Here is a 13,485-nt window from a genome sequence, read left to right on the forward strand (position 1 = left end):
CAGCAATAGAATATAATTTACTGCTGTGCAAACCAAGGATCCTGATGTACAACCAGTTTTGTGCTGGGTTGGTGAAATGGTCCAGGGTCAGAGCACGAAAGAACAAGGTCACTGTTTGTTTTTTTATTACACAACCAGCTCAAAGGCTTCTGTCTGTAAATCAAGACAAAGTCAGTTGACTGGCTGTGTTTTAGTGCAAATGAGCACCCAAGAGGGGTTTCATCATGGTGTGTGTGTGTGTGTGTGTGTGTGTGTGTGTGTGTGTGTGCGTGTGTGTGTGTGCGTGTGTGTGTGTGTGTGTGTGTGTGTGTGTGTGTGTGTGTGTGCGTGTGTGTGTGTGTTCACATGTGTTCTCTACCCATTTAATGGATTCTGTGAGACAAGAATGAATAAATCAGTTTAATTAAGGGACCATAACATATTTAATTTTCATAACTTGACATTCCTTCTTTTGCCAGTTTTTGGAAAGTTTGGAAAGTATAGTGAAACATTTACATCTAGACTGTGTATTTTATTTCATATCTGAAAGACGATATTTTAATATTTTAGGGGTTTGCTCCACCATTTTAAAATTAATTTTCACATAACTTACAAGGTATGGCTCAGGCTCACAAATAAACTCCAAATCTGTCCCAGATGAGGTTAATTTTCTTATTCTTACTTCTTTCTATGAGATTTGCTCAGACAAATAAACTCTCTTGTAAGATTCAACATTAGGGCGTCGTAATTTTTTCATCAGTATGATTGCATTTTCTGAATACACCATTCAATCTGATATCAATCAGTACTAAGTACAAGTTTGAAATATGAAAACATTAAAAAAAGGTGTATCTAAAACATTCTGTATGTTGAAACACAGAAATATAACTCATTGTGATGCTCCTCCAAGTATACATTTCCAGTATACAGTAGAAGAAATTATATCAAAGGAGAAACAGCCAACATGACCTATTTCAGCTGGATTCTCTATATCTGTTGATGAGGTGTAGTCTTCCTTCAGAGAAACCTAGCCAACATATTACAGGCTGTGTTGTTGCTACCTCTGCTCTGTTAGCCCCTCAGATTTGTCACAGTGAGCTGTTTGAGTTGGTTTGCAGATTACAGAAAGCAAACGACTTTTCTTGCAGTAAAGTGTTAGTTTCAGTCCTACTTCTTATGATCCTATGTAGGATTTCTCAAATTTTACTAACTTCCTCAACTGCATAAGTGTGTGTGGGTGTGTGTGTATGTATCACCTTGTGCTGTAAGTAACTGTCTTGCATGTTTTGAAGAGGCCATACCAGAATGATGAGACTTGATAGACGAATCATATGTAAAACTCACTTTTCATTCATTCATCTTTGTTTCATATACTTTGTGTTCTGCATCAATATTGATTTGGTAGTGATACATCCAGTGCAGTCTACTGTACCAAATATGTTTACCATTGTTTACTTAGATGTCCATATGTGGAATTTATCTTTAAGGGTAATATTTGTAATGACCATTCCACCTTTTCTATGCTGTCTTACATGTCAACCAGCCTAAAATAACACAACAGCAGATGGCATGTCTGTGCACCTGAGTCCATCATCTGTGGTGCACAGTCCTTCTCACTGTGTTAATATGGAAACTAGAATGAAAGTGAAGAAATTGTGGATGGTGGTGAAACAGCTCCAAAAAGATCTTAATGCACAAAAGTATAAATTCCTCAGAAACCTTTTTTTGTGAAGTTTAACTGGCAGTCATATTTCATATTTTTAGTTGTCCAGCATCACACATGTAGTGTCAGTTTGTGTCCGTATAACATCATCAGGTATGCAAATTATTTTGTATTATTGTGATTGTTGTTTGCCTGCCTGTCTGCCTGTCTGCCTGTCTGCCTGGCCTTGACTGGACAGGAATCCTTTGTTTTCTTGTGCCTGAGTCCTGGAAGATCCGGGAAATAATAATAAACATATTTTGTGTTCCGCATCTGGGTCCTACCTCTCCTCCTTCACCACCGTCACACCACCACTTCATAACATTTGTGGAACATTGTTGTCACAATTTTGTCTCCTATATAATCCATGGCTACCAGTAGTCTGTTAAACATTCATTATTAGACACTTATAAAGGTGATTCCTGCAAAGAGTCTTGTAGGGCTGCTGGTGTGTGGTGTGTTTTTGACCCTGTTCAATTTCTGGAATGGCTCAAGTTGATCCATTTGAATAAATGCTGAATGCAAAGGAGCCATACATCCTGTGGTGCTCTGAGTGGCAATTATCCAGCAGGCTCTCTGCTCTCACACTGAAGCTACCTCCGTAATTATAGGCTGCTCATACTGAGGCTATGGTTTTGCTTCTCAGCACACCAGACCTTGTGTTAGCAATGTAGACATGTACATGCTGGCACACAGTTGAGAAATATGACGAAACCTATAGACACGCTATACGCTTAAAAGCAATGTGTATTAGCTCAAAAAAGGAGAGAAAATGTGTAGATGACTGACGAGTGTTTAGAGAACAGCAGCAGAGGCACATGTTAAACACATGGAAGCTATTACATTCCTCCGCTACTGTTCCAAAGAGTGCATCTCAGCAGTGTTTGATTATTACCCTGAATGTGTAGCACAGAAACCTTTAGCTATCCTCTCTGTTCCTTCCAGGCAGGCAGTGCTGGTGGCATACAGATGTGCAGTATAGTTGCTGAGATCCAGGTCAGACAAGGGTGAGCTGTGAGAGGAATACAGCAACATGGCTTTGTGAAGGGTTTATTCAGGGTTTATTCAGGGACGGTACACATACACAGCATCAGCACATATAACCAAATGGCCGACACTGCAAAAATCTGATTTAAGAAAACATTTTAGACATTTCTAGCTTGAATCAAGTCAAATTGGTTTCTAGAGCAGTAGATAACTTTGTCTGGATAAGAGTTTTTAAAATTAGCCAGAATGTTTTAAAATAAGATCAGGTTTCTTAACAGCATCTTACTGCCACTCTTTTTTCTAGATAAAAAGACATTGCAAAGTGCCTAATATCAAGCCTTGCCCTTGCAGCTCATTAAAATGCTATTACCTCATTAAATATCTGTTGTCATTTGTTATCACACCCATAATTATGCTTTAGTATATTTTTACACATATTATGAATATGTGTTCTATATGTCACCTCTAGTGACTGTGCGAAGCATGTCAGGAGGAACAAAACTCAGGACAGTAACTATGCTACAAGCAATTATTGGCATTTTATATTTACAATGGGTGAAAATGAGTGGGCGGGCAGAAGGGTAACTAGTAGTGGCAAGCCCACGGAGAACCATGAATTGACTCTATGATTTTTCTCAGCATTACAGAGATTTTTAGGATGTTATAGCTCCTTTTTTAATTTTACAACCCACAGCCTTGCTGTTTGGATATCATGGCTCAATACACCAGTAGCCAGCTATTTTCATCAGAAAAGCTCTACTAAATCCAGCATAGTCTACTTTCTTAGCACTAAATAGCAAGCAGTGCTGCTCACATAACTGACCTTTGAGACTTTTTGCAGCAATAAAAAAAAAAACATCACACAACTACTACATTTCCTACTGTGAAACAACATTAATTACTCTCATGATCGCACAAGACCACAAAAACATAAAAACACTAACAACTGCTATTCTTCTTTTATTACCTAATAGGTCAGTGACATTACTCATGATCAGTTAATGTTAGCCCTGGTCCATAGGACTCAGTCTCATGTTGCTTTTCAGGTAGCCATCTAATCAACGCCTGATTTATATTTGGAAAGTCATTACCTGGTGGGACAGGAAGTCTGAGATGCTTTGGTTGCTGAGAGCCAGGGTCTGGAACTATTGGTGTGTGTAATGAGTGATGCTCTGTGTCACTAACCTCACCATTAGAAAAGAAAGCCAACATGCTTTTTCTTTATTTTGTTGTCATCCAAAATTTGAATCCATTAGGACTGAAACAGACTTGCCATCATTAAAGAAAAGCTCTGGGGGAAATTTGGATGTAAGTCATGTTTGCGAGACATTTGCAAGACTCCATAAGTGACCACAGCAGGGCTCCAGATAAATTCTGACTTACTTGCAAATGGCTGACAGGTTGTGAGAATAAACACAGCAGATTCTACACCTCGGGAGATCACTCAGCTCTCTGGAGTCTCTGAAGCTAGTTTATCATTAATAAACACTTAGTAGTCCCCATTTGCCTCCATCCCTCCCTCCCTGCTTCTCTACCTCCATCACTCCATCTCTGCACGGGAGAGGATGAATCATTAACAGTGTTTTGTACAGAGGAACATGCCTACAAGCTGAGAGAGAAATGACAACATTTGGCACTTAATACAGCAAGCACATTCTTTGTGTGTTGAACAGTAGGAAGAATACTGTGCAGAAATATTGTATCTTAAGTCAAGTAAGCAAGTTTATTTGTAGACCACATTGTATACACAAAGGCAGTTTGTGCTTTCACTCTCTGTGCATAATACATTTCAAACATAAAAAAAGAAACATGACATTGAACATTAAAAGAGAAGTACAAACATCGAAACATTTGCAAAGACACGAAACAGAAATAATGTGAGGGTGAATAATGAGTACTGAAGAACCAGCCAAAAGCAGAGAAAAACATAAATAGGTTTCATCTTCTGGAGGTTTGTTCCAGAGCGGAGACTACATTCACATTATACAATGAAATGGCCCAAATTCATTTTTCCCCCGCCAAGTGACTCGGATCTGATCCTTTCACATATGTGCGAATAAACCAAATCGTATTTCTTCAGATCAGACCTCTTAACTATGTGGTCTTAGATCTGATTTCTGAAGCGACTATATCCCTGGTTTTAGACAGCTCAGAGCAGATCGGAAAGTCTATGCCAAGCACAGGTGTTTTATAAGCAGCCTATGGGTGGTGGTGAGGCATGCTGGTGTGTCAGTCTGTGGCCACCGGGGGGGCCTTCCCATACTTATCGAATAGGCAATGACATAGAGAGATAGTCTCTCCTTCACTCAGAGACTGTGCCCTTAAGCTGAACTGAGCAGTTTAATATAGTTATTATTATAACCATGACGACAAATAAATCCTTCCTCTAACTTAAACCATGATGTTTTCCTTAACTTGGTTTAATAAAACTGCTGATCCTGCCCTAACCCTGTCCAATATGATTCATAATTAACTTTCATCAAACCTACAAATGATTTTCTAATCAACAATCAATGCATTTTTCCATTTAATTTGGAATTGCAACTAGCAGCGAGTTCATGCTGTAGAACTGTTCCAACTAAGTCTAAAGTTTTACCTCTGAAATCACAGGATCCCAAATTAACTATTTCACAACCATATTATAGTACAATCAACACTGACAGTATGAACCAAAAATTCATACCAATGTAGGCCATTCCAGTAAAAAAAAAAAAAGTAAATGATTATTTTTGTGGAATAAAATTGTGTCCAAAATTATCATATAATAAACTCCAAGAGATACTGTTGCTTATACAGTGATTTTCAAAACTGTCACATTTTAATTTCACTTTGACTTCACAGTCATATTTTAATTTGGAATTTAAATATGTTTTAGTGGCCAAAGACAACAACAGAATGCCATTTAGAGATTCAGTGAGAGGCTAATTACCGCCATTTAGTGAACATCACTCTGGCAAATCACAATGACAACACACAGAATAACACCATAATTGATCCCTCTCAAAGCTAACAGATACAGTATAATAGATGTGGAGAGCAGAGCAGTACTCAAACGTCTTTGCAGCTGCTACATGTAATTTGTCCAAAGCAGCAAGGCCACACACTCTGCTGCACTGTGCAGTCAAAGTTCTGCTTTATGCTGACCTGGCTTGCCCTCACCTCTCACCTCTATCCATCACAGCTGCTGCAGTGTTATGATGGACGGATATTTCCTCCAGAGTTATAGGCTCTCTTCTTTGGCCAACAGATGATTTATTTAAAACTGGTAGTGGTAAGTAACACACCACTTTGAAATGCTGTAGTCTGGCTCATGCAGTGTTTTTTCATTGCTTGATAAATGGAAAGATAGGATGGTTACATAAAAAGTAAGAAAAGATGAAAATAAGACAAAAAAAGTAAACCTAAATGCTTTTGCGCCTGCCACCCACTATACTGGTGGGTAGTATAAACAGTGGAGATAAGCTATAAAAGTTAACATCCCCAAACCTCAATTTCCATTAGAAACACCTCTTTCATAGTATTTCTATGAGAGTCTCATTAAAATTCAGTGCACCAGTTCCTCTCACAGATATTGTCACAGAGCTTAAATAGGTTTGCAAAACATGGCATTTTTAATGCCTTTATCACTATAGCAAGTGAATATATTGTGGATAGCTGTGACATTGTGACAAGACTAAAACAACAACTACATCTGATTCACATACAGAGACCACCAACAGCCCAGAGCCCAGTCCCAAGATGCGCATCAGTCATGGGAGCCAGTGTGCATCTTGTGTAATAACTCATCTAAAACAAAGGCAAAGGGTTTTGGCAAGAGCCTATTATTCTGCATCTCCTCTCCTGATGCTTCACTCATCAGCCCATCAGCCAGCCCTGCACCTAGAGGTTAGCGCCAGTGATCAGTCATATCTCCTACATCATGTCTTTATAGCTGCCCAAACACTGTGTTGTCATTTGTTTTAGAAGGTGCTGTTAGATGTCACCCAGGAGCATGGGGCATAAATATACTATTCATCAACACCAAAGACAACAGGATTATACAGGTTTAACAAAGAACATTTAAAACTATTTAGATTTTTTCTTCATGTCTAAAAATCTTAAATCTCCCTATGGTTGACCCTCCTGCCCACCCACTATTTTTTATGACTAAACTGAGACACGTGAACAGCATTTAGATGGTTGGACGCTCCAAAAAGTCTGGAGGAGTTTTCTAAAGTCTCAATAAATAACCCTGACGATGTCACCACAGTTATCTCAGGTTGGTCTCAGAGGCCGTGGTAAGAGTTGATGAAGTATTAAAGACATGGGCAGCTTCTAGTCTGGGTGGTCTAGTGAAAGACACTATCGGGTTGCATTAATGCAGGATCCAGTGTTGTTGACTTAATTTGACTTTGACTCATACTAGGTAAGAAAAGTTAGGAAGTCAAGCAGTCCTAAAATAACCTGCATTGCCATTAGAAACACAATTCTGAATTGCCATGGTCAAGGTTTGATAAACTTTAGGTGAGTAAAACATCTTAGTTACAGTGAAGGAAAGGTAACGGTTAGGATTAAACCAAACAATGGATGGGATGAGAACAGCAGTCTGTGTCATCCAGTCAGGCACTCATTACAATAAATCAACTATTCCACCCTCCATCCTAACTCCATGTCTATACAGGAGACATAGCACATGCAACATGTTAGTATACAGAGCAACAAATGACCAGTGCTGTTTGAACACTTTGTGCTACTTTAATATAACAAAGTGCACTTATTGGCAATGCCATATAGGTCATAGGTCAGCAACAGGTAGGTAATCAATCAAACCATGACACCAATCATATCAGAAAGTGACTACAATGATTTAACAATATCTGATATGTATATGTACAGGGACTAGTTAATGCATTTGTAAACAACATTTGATAAACATACACAGATTTTCTCAAAACTGCCATTATTCTGTATATTTTGGCTGCTGTTACCACAGGATTAGTGACACGGGAGATGGGGTTATAAGCTAAAAGCAGCAGCAGGCAAGGAAACCACAAGGGAGCTGACAGGATTGACATGGGGATGATGAGGTGTGTGTTGGGGGGGGGGTTGGTCACAAAGAAATATTTCTACAACAAAAAATTAAACTGTGAAGCAGCAAAGGTCGGCAGAACATTAGGATTCAAATGGCATTTGTGATAAGATGACATTTAGAGAAATCTCAGCTCCATCTCCTTTTAAATGTAAAGGTCTTATCTTGATCCAAGAAAAAAAGGGCTTAGCTTTTGCTCATAAGGATGTAGCAGGATCTACATTATACTGTATAGCCTAGTAATAGAATACTCCAACAGAATATAAGTCAATTTAAAATTGATTGAATTGATGTGTACATAACACTTTTAATGTAATGGAGGATAAACCCATGAGTTTACCCTGAATGTTTCTGAATAAAGATTCTTACTATTATTTAATCTGATAGAACTCTGTGATATAAACTCATCCGATCCATCGTCACATAGTACTGAAGTGAGAGTAATGCTTCATAAGATTAGGGTGTTTTACATGGAAAAAACCCAACAAATAAGTTCTGATTCTGTGGTGATGATTGCCAGCCAGAGGTCATAGTTCAGCCTCCTTTTTATTAGGACCACATCACTGATCAGAGCTAACAGTTGCCATGGAGAAACATGCAATCAGCTGGTGCTTCTCTTGCTTTCACCACCCTCTGCCACCAGTACCTTAGACAGTACGAGCCCTGTTGTTGACAGATAGTGATGGAGCATGTGCAGTGTGGGAAGGAGGATCTCAGCTGTTCATCCTGGGGAACTCATCTCCCCTCCTGTTCCGGTCCTAGGTGAGCCTGAATACTTACCCAGACCTCCCTTTCCTTTTGGCTGCCATTACCCAAACTAAGCTCATTTGTCCCCCCCAATAGACCCATGATCTGTCTTTTGTTTGGGCCCCAACCTCCCATTCATGTCCCCCAGGAGAGCAGACAAAAGAGAAAAAGACACAGGCCTGGACCATTTGCCCAGACAGAGTGTGGTAAAGCGACCATAAAGACATGTTTAGCTTGAATGGAGCTGCACTGTGATGGGAAGCTCTCTAACTTTAACTATATAGCCTCTGCCTGTGAGGATGTGCACCCCCACCCTGTTCATAGCTCCACTGTGTTGAAAGAAGCTTTAATTATTATGGAATTGTCACATTTTTCAGCTAACTCATAAACTATTGTGGCCTTGAAAGCTCAGTGCACTGCAGCTGAAAAAAACATCATCCCCAATTTAGCGCATTTGCAGTGCAACAAAATGTGCTGCAAATATAGAAAATTAAACACAGAAACATGCTGCAATATGTATAATTAAGACAGAATACAACCCAACAAAAAAAAACAGCAAATAAAAAAGACAACAAAAAAGTACAACAGAAAATTCAGTCATGTTGCAAGTTGCACAAAAAAATTACATTACAAACAAGGTTTCCCAGGGATATTAATATTACTGGCCCAGAAAGCACTGTGGCTGTAAGAAAAACTTCCCCTAACATAACTGTTTATTATCAGAAATTGTTGTTGTTGAAAGTGTGAAACAGCTGTATGATTAAATGATTTTTGCTCATGTGTGTGGGGAGCCAACAGGAGGTCAGCTAGTAGACCTAGACATGCAGCTCTTAAAGAAGGACTGTATATAGGACTGCATAGTGCTCGTGTTCTATGGACCCAAAAATGCAGAAGCAGTGATTAGCAAGAAGCTGTGCCCATGGCCAACCAGTTTCTCCCCATATCTGCGTGGATTAGATAACTGGTAACTCTAAATTGTCTGTAGGTGTGAATCTGTCTTGTTGTTTTACTGTGAATCTTTTACTGTGTTTCATCTCTCTGCTGCATTTTTATAAATTCTTGTCAAATTTGTGAAGCCTTATGTTCTGTGTTTCTATGGGTTTTGTCTATTTGCATGTGTTTTCTAAAGCTGCAGTGTGTTGAGCTCTGAGGACCACTACAGCAAACAGCAAACAGCGATGAGTGTGTGAGTTTTATGTTACTCTGCTGAGGAAGCAAGATGCAATATTTGAATAAATATTTTAGTAATGATTCGAGTAAAATATCACATCTGAATGTGTATTGTCAGACTGAATCCTGCAGCTTATGCTTTGGTTATGGTTTTTGGCACCAAACACATTATAAAGCATAAGCTATATTACTGTAACTCAGGCTTTATAGGCTTGCAGGAATACTCCCTGACATATTAATCTACAAAGTCTGATATACACAGTAGCTGTGTCTCTGCCTCCACCTGTCTGATGTTAAATATAAGCGGGTTCAGTTAGGAGACAACATATAAGATCTGTCATACTGTTCTATAGCGGCTCATCATAACTTAAAATAGAAGAGATGAGGACTGATTCTCAGGAGACATTCGTGCTGCTATATATTATTAACAAAACCAAGGCGTGGGCTGGCATGTGTGTGACGCACAAATGAAGTGTGCAGAATCGTAGGCTGAAAATGAGAGTTATAAAATGAGATAACCATTATGTCTTAAAGATAATGTCTATTCATATAAAATGATTTAGGTATCAAAGTACATCAACATTCTTCAACAAGCACCGTAAGACTCCCCAGTTTAATCAGGCGTGACCAGCAGCTAAACATCTGCCCACAGGAAATAACAAACTCATGAGTGAAACAATGAGCTGCTTCAGGGGGCATGTACCCCTCATTCTTGGGAATCCTACATTTGTCCCTTTTAGTTATGCAGTTTTCCTTTGAAAGAACAATCCCGGCTGACACTGGGCAAGAGGTGGGGTACATCCTGGGCAGATCGCTAGTCTGTCGCAGGCTGAAGCTTGTTATCAGTTGTCCAGCAAATCACTACAAAAAATGTTTGGATTTCTCATTAAGCTTCTTAATAGATTTTAGTCAGACTTGAATTGTTGACTCATTGAGTTGACAGTAAGTGGTCATGTTAGCATATTGCTGCAGTTTGGTCTCAGTTTGGTGTCTGTGTTTTTTTAGTTAATTCTAGGAGCTTTTGATTGTTGGATTTTGGGTTCCAGTTGCATTATTTTGTACAAAAAGCAGAGAAAAATAGTTCTCTGTAGTGTCACTGTGTGGTGCATTGTAATATGGTGTCTTTTGCAATCTGTCCACATTCATTTCTGAAGAGTCTTGGTCTAGTCTAACCCAGCAGGAGGAGAGAGGAGTCAAAAGATGAGAGTCTTGTAATCTGGGCTCCCTTTAGAGTATCACTGGGCTCATGTCATGTTTCTTTCTCCCTGCCACTCCTCTGTGAGATCAGGTCTCTGGGAGGTCATTTCACACGGGAGGTCCCCCAGCTCTCTGGACGCATTGCTAAGCTTTCTGCAAATTGACTGCACAGCTAATTTTACTTGGTCACACCTGCTGTCTGTTCCGCTTTCAAAAAACGGATTGTTTCCTATCTTAAAGTAATTTAGAAAAGTATTGGATCACTTCATTTTATTTACTGTGTTTCAACAGTAGTAAAACTGATAATCCTTCGCATTCAGTGTAAAACACAAAGAATCTTTTGTGGACAGCTAGTCAGGAGGAAATGGTTTACTTGACATGCTCTGTTAGACCTGTGTTTGTTTATAGAAGGATGGTGGCATTCAGTGGTTAAAGTGGGCCATTTATTATAAAAAGATAAATGCCACTGTGGAATAATTGAGGGGCGAGTGTTTACTGTGTAAACTGTGGCCTGTAATCAGACCGCATTCTGAAAAAGTGTATTCCATGTAATCTTGCATTAAATGTCTGGTGTATCACACAGATGCAGAGAGCAAAGGTATCGTGTGTGCTCTGTCAGCTTGGATGACTGAAGCAGATGTCAAACCTAGGTGGAAGTAAGAGAGAACAGGGTGCCAACTGTAGCAACACAAAAGCTAGGTGGCGAATGGTTATAGGGTCAGAGGTCAGAGACTACAGCACAGACACAAGATGCTGACACTGTGCGGAGGATATTTACTGGGGATTTAGACAGATGGGTGCAGCAGTTGTGTCTGTGTGTGGTCTTCAGTGGCAGTTTCTCAGCCTTAGCATTGCAGCTAAGAAAGTTCAACTAGAAATGAAAGCTTCTCTTGCACACAAAAGTTCAAACCTATCAGGAATAAGTGGATTTGTTGGATTTGTTTCTAAGAAGGCAAAATGATTGCCTTCAGTCTGATGTCTGTACATAACACTACTTTAGTCTAAATATTGGAAGTAGATAGAAGCAGCCAGCTTGGTTCCAGTCAAGAAATAAAACACTTACAGCTTTAAAGGAGTCTTACAGACATTTTGCATTTTCGACCTGCACATGAACAGGTACAGTATTACAGGTTAAGATATGTGTTAATTAGCAAGTTTCAAAGGTGTTGTCAGGCATAATTCATTGCTTTGGAGACAGCCAAGCTATGTGTGTTGCCTGGTCTCCTCTCTTTATTCTAAGCTAACCAAAACAAATTAAAACCACATCATTAATATTTTCTCCAAAGTTGGTGAATCTGTAACCAAAAACCCTGATTCAATAGACACAGACCATCACTCACCTAGAGTCATCTTTCTGCCCATGTGATGTAAACAGTTTATTTACTCCCCTTTTAGCTCTCCATGAACTCCTAAGGGAAATATCAGTTTTTTAGCTGCTAAATGTTCAGTAGTCTGCTGTTTGGTGCTGAGCAGGTAGTGTGTGCTGGGTTTATCAAAACGGTACAGAAAACAGCTGTTTCAACTCGTCTTAATGTCATTTAATTAGAAAATGAAATTAGAGGATTGTAGAAAATGTTCAACTATTTCTTTTGCCTCCCACTTCATTCCTATCAAATGTCTCCAGTCAGGTGACTAGATTACAATCCCTTTAGAATTAAATTTCTTATACAAATATGATGCAAATAGCTGTACATACAGCTGCTAAAAGATAGAACAGAAACACTCTGCTGCTGTATCTCATTGAGGGACCCATCTATTCCCTGTGCTATGAATTATGGATTGCTGCTAATAGGATGTTTCTCCTTTGTTTAACTTATCATGGCCACGGGCTTATCACTGATGGCTGCTTCTACTTGGACTTCCTACCTCGAAGCTCATCGCCACCATTATTCCTCCCCTCATGCTGATATTGTCTCATTATTGCATTACCAAAGCAGGGTTTCAGTAGTTTGAGGAAGAGGAGGCAGACTGGGTCTCTGTCCAAGTGACCCTCCCCGAGGACTTAACCCACACATCTCACCTTGCTGTTGCATGATGGATGAAGGACAGACATTGTGGGGGGAGGGGAGGAATGGGAGCAGAGTCCCTTATTACCTTGTGATTCATTTTTAATGAGGTAAACAGGTCTTTCCAGGTCACCTGCAAGCTCACACACACACCCAGGGAGGGTGGTGTGTCTTCTCCATCGGTTGCCTTATTGCTGCCCACTTTGACATCGTCCATGGCTGCAGGGGCTCCATAGTATAATTAGGTCTCACTGTCATTGACAGAACGCTTCTCACTTCCCACAGAGTCCCTTTCCTTTCCTTCAAGTTAGATGCCACCAATTATGCAGTGGAAAGAAGACCTTATTATAAGCTGCAGGCAACCTTTGCCTTACTTTTTCTCTCGCTGCCTCTAGATTAAGTTAAATCAATATCACCAGTACAATTAGGTTACTGTGTATTGTTTCACAATTGATTTCATCACACATTGCAGCATGTAGTTGAATTTTCAAAGGCAGTGTAATAATACCTGTTTTTCTGAAAATAGCCTGTCCCTTTGCAATCTCTGGAGGTATTTACAACCTCATGCAATATCAAGGTACTAGAATTCAGTGCAGGTTCTATCTACAGCATGTTACTGTAGAATTCTT

This window comes from Mastacembelus armatus, chromosome 9 (genome assembly GCF_900324485.2).
Source record: "Mastacembelus armatus chromosome 9, fMasArm1.2, whole genome shotgun sequence".
Classification (NCBI taxonomy): Eukaryota; Metazoa; Chordata; class Actinopteri; order Synbranchiformes; family Mastacembelidae; genus Mastacembelus; species Mastacembelus armatus.